This window comes from Leptonychotes weddellii, chromosome 10 (genome assembly GCF_054177405.1).
Source record: "Leptonychotes weddellii isolate Sample4059 chromosome 10, ASM5417740v2, whole genome shotgun sequence".
Taxonomy (NCBI): Eukaryota; Metazoa; Chordata; class Mammalia; order Carnivora; family Phocidae; genus Leptonychotes; species Leptonychotes weddellii.
The window spans coordinates 102,074,707-102,086,950 of record NC_138378.1 but is presented as its reverse complement, the minus strand read 5'-3'; the positions used below and the strand labels follow the sequence as shown (position 1 = coordinate 102,086,950).

Genomic DNA, 12,244 nt, shown 5'->3' with positions numbered 1-12,244 from the left:
AGGCCAGCCCTAAGTTACAGCATGGCAGAGAGTTAATCAAGAAAGTTAACAGATAAGTGAGGATTTTTAGAAATGGAAATCCTCTGGGTCTACTGAGAGGAGGACCCAATGGGCACCAAGAGGCTCTCGAGGCAAAGGGACCAGGAGAAGAAAGTCCAGACAGAGGAATCACTCTGTGAGGCCTATAGGTAAACAACCAGTAGACTCATGATTAGAATTTCATGCAGTCAGGGAGGAATTTTAGTCCCAGGAGGGAAAAACAAAATAATGGAGGGAGTATTTAAGGAACAGTTGGAGACTACAATTGGAATTCATCCTAGCTTGTCTGAAAAGATAAAAAAAACTCAACAGGAGTTGGTGTGCTTAGGTAAAGACAAGTAAACTAAGGAGAGGGAGAACTTGGGGGGAAAATACCAAGTAGAAGATTCTTGTGGAAGATTAGATAACATACAGGAAATATACAGGAAATTGCCTGGAAAATCAGAGGGGCTTTTGATGATCCCAGAGTAGGCAATCAGGAAGCATGGGAACCATCTTGTTTTCCAAGCTTGATGTATGCCAGCATTTTCCTAGTGGTGTGGGATGGTTAGGGAGACAAATGGAGAGGATGCAGGCTGAGGACAGGTGTTCTACCTGGGGTTGGGTAGAAGGAAGTGAGATGTTATGGAGGATAGAGATCGAATTTTGGTCAAGAGCTTTCCAGATGTATTTTTTATCTTAAAACTGTATCTCAAGTTCTCAAAGAGTTCCTGGTCCAATTAATTTGAGGTTTGTTCATTTAATAAACATTTCTTGAGCATAAACTGCAAGTCAGGCTCTGTATGAGGCAGTGGAGACCCAGTGATCAATAATGCCCATCTCTATTCTTAGGGTGCCTCATTGGTGAGAAAGACATGTAAAAGAACAAAAGTGGTGTAGGGCTGAGAATACTAATGGAGCAGTGAAACAAGCCAGAGAAGTGGGTGCAAAAGATGGTATAATCAACACTGCTGGGAATGGGTCTGGAGTCCCAAGGAAGGCTTGGGAGCTAAGGGATTCTTTTTCTGAAGGAAGAGAAGGGTTGTACTTGGTGGTCAGAGAGGTGGGAGAAGGCATGAGGGCTTGAAATTGCTTGCCTCAGTTAAGGCAACTGTGAATAGCTTATGATAAATCAAGTTTGGGTCCAAAGGAATGCGGGAAGCTCAAGACGGGGAGGGCCGGATCGGGGTCATGTGTCATGCTAAGAAGGATCTTGGAATTGATCCTCAGGGGTTTACTGAAGGGTCTGAAGCAGAAGATTCGCAGGCTGCAATGTCCCCTGCTAGTTCCCTCATCAAGTTCTCGACTGGCTCCATTTGGGGACCTCCTAATGCCCAGGAGTCGGCACTGAAGTTATTGTTCTCAAAGACCTCAAGGAACATTCCACAGAGTTAACAATACAACAGAGAACAAAATCCAAGTCTAGAAGTGGGGCCAGGAGGGAAGCAACACAGCATACAGCTCTTTCCTGATTCCCACTGTGTGGCATCGTTTGCTCGAAGTTGCCCTGAGGGGTGCAGGGAGGCCCCAGACCCTCAGGGAACCTGATGTCCTTGGGTGACTGGCCTCACCAGTGGTTCTCATGCCCTGGGCTCAGCCTGCTCCCAGTTGAAAAGCTGTGGTCTTCGCCGCGCGCCCTCCCTTTTCTCGCCACCACAAGACTTACCCATTGGCAGAGGGAAAGCAATCAGTAATTTGAATGCAGTGGCAACACACCTTCTTGGAGCTTAGTGATGTAAGATCATCTCAAGAAGAGACATCGCACCAAATCCATGTGTAGATTTTGTAAAGCCTTTTAAATGCAAGTTCCCATGGTTGATTCGGCTCTTAACTAAGGCTCTGAACCATAAGAAAATGCATTTCTGTTATAAAAACAAGGAGTTTAGGTAGGCATGTGAGTGTGGTGCTATAAGCAAAACAAAGGGGACAAAAGAAAACTCAGAAGCAGGCCAGGTAATGAAAAACAGGGAGGTTTGCTTTGGGCCTGGAGTGACTACAAAGCTGAGCTGGGCTGTTCTGCAGCTGCTGGTGTTTCTTTACTCACATGCCATCAGCACTGGTGGCTAAGACTCTTTGCATTACAACTAAAAGAGCAGGTCATTCCATCACCTGGTTCTGCCTCCTTCGCCACCGACAGAGACCTGGTGTCCCCAGGCAAGGAGGCCCTGATTGACCTAGAGCTTCAGGAAACGGAAGCCGGGACCATGTTACCTGGGCTTTCTATAACCTTCTTTAACCTTCTATAACCTTCTGCTGGGCCAGGCTGTCTAGTTCCCATTCTTAAGGCTGCCTGCTCTTCAAAATGTACTTCTTCTGTGGGCCAAGGCCTTAGAACTTTGCCCTTTATTTTGGATGACATATATACCACAGAAGATATGCAGCTAGGTATTTATGAAGAGTAAACAGTGGTTAATCATCCTATGTAAATAATAATGTCTTCTTAATTATTGGTTGGGGATAGGGAGGCCTGGAGCCTAGGAGGTAGGCATGTGGACTGTGGAGCTAGTCTGTCTGGCTTCAAATCTTGTTTGCTCCTTACTAGCTGTATGACTCTGGGCAAGTTACTTAACCTCACTGAGCTTCAGCTTCTTCACTGTAAAATGCAGGTAATAAAACTGCCTCCCTCGTTGAATGGTGGTGAACATACTATCACATGAGATGACACGTGGAAGGCACTCAGACCCATGCTGGGCACCACAGAGTAAGCACCAAGTAACTATTCTTGTCTCCTTGCTGTGGTCTGAATGTGCCTCCCCACCCCCCAATTCATAGGTTGAAACCTAATCCCCAAAGTGATGGCATTAGAAGGTGAGGCCATTGGAGGTGATTAGTCATGAGGGTGAAGCCCTCACGAATGGGATTAGTGGTCTTATAAAAAGGGCTCCAGAGAGCTCCCTGGCACCTCTCACCATGTCACAGTGAGAAAGTACCAACTACAAATCAGGAAGAGGGTCCTCCTGGAACATGACCGAGTCGGCACCTGTCTTGGACTTCCAGCCTGAAGAACTGTGAGAAATAGATTTCTGTTGTTTCTAAGTCAGCCAGTCAGGGGTACTTTGTTAGAGCCGCCCGAATGGACTAAGACACTCCTCTTCTTCTTCATTAGTATAAACACACAAATGTGCTGGGGTAGAAATCAGCTGCATACATGGATTGTCTATAGGAAAGTAGAGTCCTCATTGGGGAGAAAGATGCTACCACAGAGGGAGAGAAAGTCAGAGAAGAGCCTGGAGCCAGGGTGAAACCCTTCCAGCACTTGTGGCAGGATCTTTGCTGGAGGTGGGGGAGGGAGTCCAGGGATAAGATGTCTGTTTGGAGACTGCCATGGTGGGGAGCGGATGGGTACTGTTGCTAAGCTAGCTGGTGGCACATACGTATAAAGTGTGAGCGTTCTGAGAGACCAGATGGGGGCAGGGTGGGGGCAGGGTGGTTCTGGATGATGCAGCCCCAGCACCACCTACTTCTCAAGCTGCCAGGCCCTAGCACAAGGTCCCTCTGTGCGTGGCAGGCCTCCATCTCATTATCTGCCTGACCACGCCCCTCCTCCCTTGAGAACCAGTTCAAGTTGTCATCTCTGGGCAAGCTTGCCTACCAGCCACTTGGCATGCATATGCTCCTCCACACCCCTTTGCACACACCCTGTACACAAACCCATTATAGCCCTTCCCCCCCAGTATCACAGCTATCCCCTGTTATCCATCACCAAACCTCACTGTGAGCCCCTTGAAGGCAGGATGAGCCATCAGAGTCCAACCAGTGCTTGGGACAGAGTAAGACTCAAATGTTTGTTGACAGAATGCATGATGGAATGGATGGGTGAATTCCTTGACACTAGTGGCCCACCGCCTAAATTCCTCCACCTATTTTGGTATCTCCCTCCCCACTGGGAAAAGGTGAAGCTCAATAAACACCTCTTAGGTGAGAAGTGATTGTTTTTATGCATTTTGACTTCTTTTTGTATACAACAGACATTTATCATCATGGGATTTTCCAAGATGCTATTCTGACAAGCCAAGGGGTTACAGGTATTCACAATTCTCTAATCTTCCTCGGGCTCAATCCATCAAATATCCAGGGTAGAGTGGGAAAAGGAAAGCAACCAGCTCAAAAGAGCCCCACTACAAGCCTTGGGATGTCAAATCTCTAAGGTCAAAACTGGCAGAAGCCGATGGTCTTTTCATTTATTTTTTTTGACGCCCATCAATGAAAGCAATCGTGAGTAAAAGTTGTACCTGCCAGGGAAGGGATTATCCTTTGTACTTAGTGGCATTCACAGTTGAGGTGCACTATGACAGCTGCTTCCTGAGCCCCAGGGAGGATTATACATGTCTCCCTGGGCGTGGGCTAAGGGTGGGAAGAAAAATACTTTTTATCTTTTCATGTGATCCCGGACTGGGCTTTACGTTTTAGACTTAGAGGTCAGGTTTAAGAAGAGTTGCATCACAGACTACCATAAATTGATCTGGTGTCCATTCACCTAACAAAGAACACTTACTATGCGCTAGGCGCTGTGCTAGGCACTGCGAGGAATAAGAAGATACGCAAGCCTGAGGGCTTGTGGCTCAGAATCAGATGACCAAATATCAGGTGAGTCTTCTCTAGAAGAGCTTTTCCTGACTGGATGAGAACAGATGTCAGTTTCCTCAGAGCCAGACATGATATCAGGGTTCAACTACAAGGCTTCCTTGTGGAAACAACAGGAACCCCCACCCCACAAAAAAAAAAGGCCCCAAAGATATGAGCTTCCCTGTGTGTTACTTAGGACTAAGGGAAAAATCATTGAACCTCTCTGAGGTTCCATTTACTCATCTATAAAAGGATAGTAATATATATGACATAGATCAGAGTGAAGATGAAATGAACTGATGGATTGATGGTAGTTGATGCACCTGGTAACCTGAACATGCACTGTACAGAGATTTGCTGTGAATATTAACAGTGTAGTGTCTACCTCCTGAGAACAAAAAGGAGTGCCACAGCTCTGCTGTTAACCTGGGACCTAGATGAGAGTCAACACATGACATTCTGAAGAACAGAGATGGGCGGTGGGTGGATGATGGATGGATGGATGGATGGATGGATGGATGTGGACGGTGGATAGAAGGATGGATGGATGGATGGATGGATGGATGGATGGATGGATGGAGACCCTCTCCGACTCTGAAAAATCCAGTTCTCTCTAGTCCACTCTGTATTCTTCTCAGTCTCCTGTGGCCTTGAAAGCCACAGTAATTCTGGAGAGAGAATCACAGATGTTTCTTGAATAGACCCACTGGTGGAGACCAGTCCCTTACATGGCCTTGGATTCACCCAGTTGCTCCAGATGGGGGACACACAGGCAGGACCAGGCCAGGGGTGGACAACCTTGTCACTAGCATGTCCACCTGTGAGAGGGAAATAGGACTCTCCACCCTGCACACAAGTGCATCTCACTTCTCTGAGCTTTCTTTTTAATTTCTGTCTTTAGTGTTTAGTAAATGATTGTAGAAAGTTACCAGCATATGTGACCAACCAATTCAAGCTGAGGTGTTAGTCATGATTCCTAATTGTTGATGTATGCCAGAATCCCTTGTGCCCCTTTCTAGAAATCCTGATGCTCATGCCCCTTCTCAAGACAAATAAAATCAGAATCACTCTGCATGGGACTAAGCCCTACAGATTTTGTAGAAGGCACGATTCTGATTTGTACCCCGAAAGCTTGAGACTTATCATATTAATGGCTTTAAATACAGGTGTTCTAGAGAGGACTAGCATTTTAGTAGTTGCTTCAATAATACTACTCACAGGGATGAGAATTATGGTGAATTCAGGCCCAGCCAGTGGGATTGGTACTTTGGGGCCCGCCTTAGGGGAACATAAGCAGTCACTCTGAGAACAGGGGGAATGAAATTGCTAACCTTGGCTGTTCTCGTGCCCACCCCCACATAGCCCAGAGCAGCCTGGATGAAGGCCGGCGCTGGGCCCCTGAGAGGGGCAGCCAGGAGCAGGGACGAAGCATTATTAGCACCTCCTCTGCCTGTGATCTAATTTAATTCTCAGGACAACCTCGTGAGGCGCGCCCATTATTACCATTTTACAGATAGGAAAGCAGAGGCTTGTAGAGATTCAGAGACTTGCCTAAACTCACACCGTGGGTGGGAGCTACCTCCCAGCACACTTAACATCCAAGTCTCCTGACTGCCCTGGGCTCAGAGAACTCCAACCTGCATGACTGTTCCCGGGACCAGGTGCCGTGGAAATAGGCCCCTGACAAGCCCGGGTGTGAATTTTAAGGCTTTTAAAAATTATCTTTAAAGCCTCTGAATGGCTCTCTCTTTTTAGTGTAAATCACCCAGACATTAAAGCCCTTATTGTATATTTATTAGTGTGTTATTCAGACCAAGGGGAAAAAGAGAAAAGCCGACACTCTGAATGACTCTGAAAGTGAGAAAATGCTGGGCCTGAAATTAAATCATTGTGACACTGCCACTCAAGGGCATCAATTTCAATAAATGATCACCTTTTTTATTGCCGATCCCGTTTATCATGCAGGCAGGATGCGAGGAGAACTCTGGCTGGAGCCCGCTGAATACCACGGGCCCCTGCTTGCCCCGCACTGGCCAGACCTGCCCACTGCCCTGGGCCAACAGCTTGGCAGTCGGGCACCTTTTCAGAAGCGAATGCCTAGGGGCATCTTTCCATGTTGCCTGGCCGGAGCCTAAACCTCGCTCAGCCTGCTGAGACCAGCCAGTCTATTTACAGGACAATTCGGGGTTCTGTACATTGGCAGCAGAAGTTCTCTGTGTCAGGAGGGGGTAACCGTCCTGTGAGCCAGACTGGGGACTCTGCCGAAAATCGTTTCCTGCTACCCCAGTCCTGAGTGGTCCCCTGAGGTGAGGTGGCTGCCCTTGCAGGATGAGGAAGGGGACAGATTACAGCTGGAATCTCCGCTTTGGAACGTGAGAAACTGAGGCCTGGAGGAGCTACAAATGAGCAGGGGAGCAGGGACTGACACGGCGCCTCCGAGTCCCCGAGTCAATACTGCTTTGGATTAAATCACTTTGGCAGGTCTCCCATTAGGATGGTTCTGATTTTGAAAGCTGGGATCTTTGGTCAGAACCGATGGGATTAAATTAATGTGGCAGCCGTGTGGGTACCCAGCACAGACATGGGTTTTTCTTCACCTGGGGAGAGTGGCTGCAGATTTTAAGCCAAGGGCAGTGAGTTTGAGGATTTCTTGATGCAGCTGTTCAGCCAGGAGAGCAGCAGGAGGGTGCGCTCTGGAGGGTGGACATGGGCCTGAGTCCTGGCTTGGCCAGCAGCATGCCCTTTGTCCATCATATCACATCATGCCTCTGGGCCTTGGCTTCTTCCCCCATCAGGACATTGACAGAGGAGAAGGAACTCACGCCTCCTCTGGGAGTAGGGGTTAAGATCCTGCAAAAAGGGGAAGCTCTGTGCTGGGGGGAACCTTATTTCTCTGCCACCTTCTGGAATGAACCTTGTTTGTGCCATGCAATGGCCCTGACAAGCTTCTCTCCTGGCTCAAGCCCAAGTCTCACCGAATCCTTTAGGTTTAAAACATCTTTTCAAGTATTAGTAATTCAAATGATTGGCAACTTCTACCCCCTCAGGGCCCAATTCTTCTCTCCACACACTGTGTAGTTCTGGTCACACATAATCAAGTCCCCAGACACCGGGGGCTGCCGGAGAAAGCTGTGTACTTGGAGAGGAAGGGAGACTTGTGGGTGTCCGGGAAGGAGGCATGGAGGCGCTCCTGCAGCCCCCAACTCCCCCCGCCCAGCCCCTAAGCTTGTGGTCCTGAGTCCAGGAGGGCGCCGATTTCACGCCGCCAATGGCTGCGGCTTGCTCTTTCTTTGAAATCAGCTCTCGCAGAAAGGCAGGGCAGCGCGGGAGCTCAGCTCAGCTTCCCAATCTCTCTGGGCCCCCATTGCACAAGCACGTGCTGAGTCTTCCTTACTGGACCGGATGCTCCTTGAAAGCCATGCCCATGCCATCTTCAGCTGCGTATTCCCAACACCTACCACACGGGAGGCGCCCGGTCCATGGATTGGATGCGCTGAAAAGCATCCAGCGAAGCATCTAGCGTGTGTTAAGCGCCTACCATAGCCAGCACGGTGCAAACCATTTTCCCTATGCCATTTCACAGCTCACCACTTTAGAGAGGGATTATCATATTCATTCAATGCATGGGGACTTTGTAACCTCTGACTTCTAGTTAAGATATCCTAGGCCTGCTGGATTCTGGGGCCAGCAGGGCTGGGCTGTTGGACAGAGCATTTCTCTGCGTCCTTGCTCCTGTGGCCATGCTGGCAGGACAGAGGAGCAGATGAGCAGACCGGGCACTCATCACTGTGTGTCCCCTGGGGGACCCCGGCCAAAGCCAGGCCGCCTTTGGCAGACGTGGGCGTTCATGCCCCGTGATTCACGAGACCTCATGTACGTGGCTGTTTTCCAGGCGACAAGGAAGGGAGCAGCTGCTGGGGCTCCCCGACTGCCTTCCCCTGCCTCCCTTATCTCCAGGAAGGCTGCTGCTCCCCAGTGTGGCCCCTTGTGCTCACGACTCGGTTTCCGGAGAACTCAGTGGCCTCAGGCTTGTCCTTCCTCAGCCCACGCGTATGAGTCAAGCTCTCCCCAGCCAACTGTGTTATGACAGCCTCCTCCCATGTTACGTCAAACGCTGAATGTTGGTTTGCAAACGGCAGTCCCCAACGCACCATGTTCTGTGTTTTTATCCTCACTGTCATCACCACCAGGATTTAACTCTGTCCCCCTCGCCACTCGGAGCACTGTGTTCCTGGGTCATCTCTGATCTTAAAGGGAGTGAGTTTCAGGGAGTCAAACTGCCCCGGATCTCAAAACCAAAGGATTCTTGAGACTGGCACTGCCCCCATAATCGGAGAGCAGATGAGTCTCAGTCCTTTTTGATGCCCAATTCTGAGCAGAACAGAGCAGGGTAGGCTATTAAATAGTGGCCTATCACGTTTGCATCCTGCTTCGTGTGCAAAGCCCTTTATGTCTTGTATCACCTTGACTCCACAGCACAAGAGCAAAGCTGGCCTCTTCATCCCCATTTCACAGATGGGGAAACTGAGGCTTGCTAGGGGGTGGGATTCCCCTGAAGTCCTAGAGCTCATTCATGGAACATCCTCCTAAGGACCATCAAAGGCTGGCCTTTTGTATCTCTGGCACCTGGACGGTCCCCAACATATAGGAAGTACCCAGTGAATCATCGTTCCCTGAACTGACTACTGAATGGTACACCGGCTCCTAAATTCAGGGCTTTGACTCCCAGCATGCTAATTTTTCTGCCGCACCACCATGGCCTAACTGAGCTCTTCTAGCAACGGGCAAAAATAGTCTGAAGTCAGGCTGGCTGGGTTCAGACCCCCGTGACCCGTCTAGCCGGTGGCCTCGGAGAAGGTTATTTGACCTCACTGCACTTCCTCATCTGTGAAATGGAAGATAGTAACAGTACCTGCTTCACTGTGTTGTCGAGTATTAAATAAGAAAATGCACATAAAGGGCACAGTGTTGACTGGTTATCGCATCTGGGAAGTGTTAATAACTGTTAGCAGTAGTCACTATTACTCGAGCATAGAGACTGGGCCTTATACATCTTTGTAACCCAGGACCTAGTACACCGGTTGGTGCACAAACATGAGTATAGGGCTCAAGACACTTGTCGACCAACACTGACGCTCATCATGTGACATGGGGCAAGTCCCCTCCCCATTTTGGGCCCCAGTCCCCACCCCCGTGAATTGACAAGGTTGAACCAGGTAAATCTCAGGGTTCCTCCCAGCTCCAAAATGCTCTAGCTATTTCAGTGGTTCCCAGTGGGGGCAATTTTGACCCACAGGGGACATCTGGCAATGTCTGGAGATATTTTGGTTGCCATAACCAGGGAAGGTGCTCCTGGCATCGAGTGGGTAGAGGCCTGGGAAGCTGGGGAGCCGGGCCCAGGACGGTGCCCACAAAAAGAATTCTCTGGTCTCAGATGTCAATAGTGCTGAGGCTGAGCAACCCCGATCCAGCTCGACACAAATGCCGGGAGCCCTGCGAGGTACTGGACAAGTGCCCGTGCCCTGCGGCCTGCCAAGATGGCTCGGGCCGCGGAGTGCCTCTGGGTGGCAGGGCAGTCTCTGGCCTGCCCCTTCAGCTGCCACCTTCCACCCTCACTCCATTGATTTGGTTAGAGGTGGAGAGGTTGGCTCCAGCAGCTTTAGTTTCGGTTTGGACTCACTCCTGCTCATCCTCAAGCTCCAAGAGGGCTCTGCCAGGGCTGGGTGAGAGCATGCCTGCCCGCAGATGCATGGAGCCCAGACTGAGGCGGAGCCCCTGTAGATGCGGCCCCAGGCAGAGCTAAGTCAGGGGGCTTGCCCCAGCACACCTGCTTCCTGTCTCCTGCCTCAACTCCCACTCTCGAGGAGGCAGGCCAACTCTGGTGATGGAAGAGTCGCCTCAGGAGTGTGATGCAATGGCCAGGAGGGTGGACCAGCAGACTGATAGCAATGGCGGCCTCAGGCGGGGATCACGGCCTGCCCGCACCGTGCGGCCTTCCTCTCCTTATTCTCACTCTCTGTGAAGGGCACACGCCCCCTGTGCTCATCTGTCTGGACGCACCAAAGAATCTAGGTCATCTCTTGTTGCAGGATTCTGTCACCGTCCACGTCCTCTTTCCTGAACCCACCCCTTTCGCCCTGAGTTCCTGCTGAGAGGCTACGTGTTTCCTGGAAAGTGCAGGAATAAGGAAAGGGGAGACCTGGAGTCTACTTTGGGCCCTATCACGTCCTATTTCCACTCCCTGCCTCAGTTTTCTCGTCTGTTAAATGGGAACTCACATAGTTGCAAGCATGGGAAGATAAGAGGTGAAACAGCTTTGCAAGCCCCCATGGCTCGTCGTACAGATGGGCTCTGGTCTCCCGCCCATGCTATCCAGGGGACTAGGCTCTGCTGCTCAGGAGGTGCTGAAATCCCTCTGGCGTCCTTCCTTCACACGCATGCACCTTCTCAGCCTGTATTTCAGGGAGACTCTGAACTCCACTTCTGCCTATGACATCAACGGGTCCGGCCCCCAACCACATACTTGAACAGACTGACGGTGTGAAGTCTCGGCAGCCCCGAGCAGCACCGTCTGGTCTCTGCCGGGCTCGGTGCTGATGGCAGAAGTCAGAATAAACAGCTCATGAGGCTGGGCAGACGCCTGCAGGATGACGCTGTGGCCGAGGCCAACAGCCGCCCTGCACACGGGTGGGAGGCCTTACCATCTGGCCTTCTCATGAGAAAGGAAGGCCATGCTGGAGGGAAGTTTGGCCCAGAGGACAGCTCATCCAAAACAGACGCCCAACATTCCTAACTTCCGGTGGACCGAGCAAGAGGCACTTGGTGCTGGGACCCTCCCACAGAGCCCAAGGAGGCATTTCAGAAGCAAGAAGATGGAGAGGAGTTTAGGTACCGGGACAGCATCCTTCTTGAAGCCAAGGCTTCCTTCCTGCTGGGATGGTAGCAGCTTGTATTCTTTGAAGCATAACTACATACAGGCGGGTCAGTGGTAGGAGAGTAGGGTAGAGACCTTCAAGAACTTACTAAGGAGGCCACAGAGCTTTGTTGGAAGAGCAGTAGACAGGTGCTCTCCCCTCCTCACCCAGCACACCATGTAGGTGAAGGATGGGTAACATCACTGTTCAGATGGGACTCTTTGGAAAGGTATCTTCTTAGAGAGAAGTTAAGTCTAAGCTTAGACAGAAATTTGAGGTCTTTCTTCTGTAAACATATCACAAAGAAATATGTCTCACTCTTGTTGATTACAATAATATTCAGATCGGGGGCTCCTCAAAACTGTTTTTTTTAAGACTTTATTTAGTTATTTGACAGAGAGAGAGACAGTGAGAGACAGAACACAAGCAGGGGGAGTGGGAGAGGGAGAAGCAGGCTTCCTGCCGAGCAGGGAGCCCGATGCGGGGCTTGATCCCAAGACTCTGGGATCGTGACCTGAGCCGAAGGCAGATGCTTAACGACCGAGCCACCCAGGCACCCCAAAACTGGGGTCTTATGATGGTATTTATTCTTATGGAATAAGGAAAATAGGTATGCACAGAGACACCCTGGTTCAGGTTTGCTTCCCAATGTCACTACTTCTGGAGGCTCAGTGGATCACTGAGTAAGCAAGTGGGTATCTCCGAGAAGCTTGAGCTCACTGACATGGGCATCTGGTGTGACTTCA

The 12,244-nt window shown here is 50.2% G+C and overlaps 1 protein-coding gene across 1 annotated transcript in view; it reads right to left on the bottom strand.

The window, feature by feature from the left end:
• The window catches only part of LOC145716006 (ALK tyrosine kinase receptor-like), a 541,645-nt gene that overhangs the window by 183,375 nt on the left and 346,026 nt on the right, over positions 1–12,244 (bottom strand). The window lies entirely within an intron of this gene.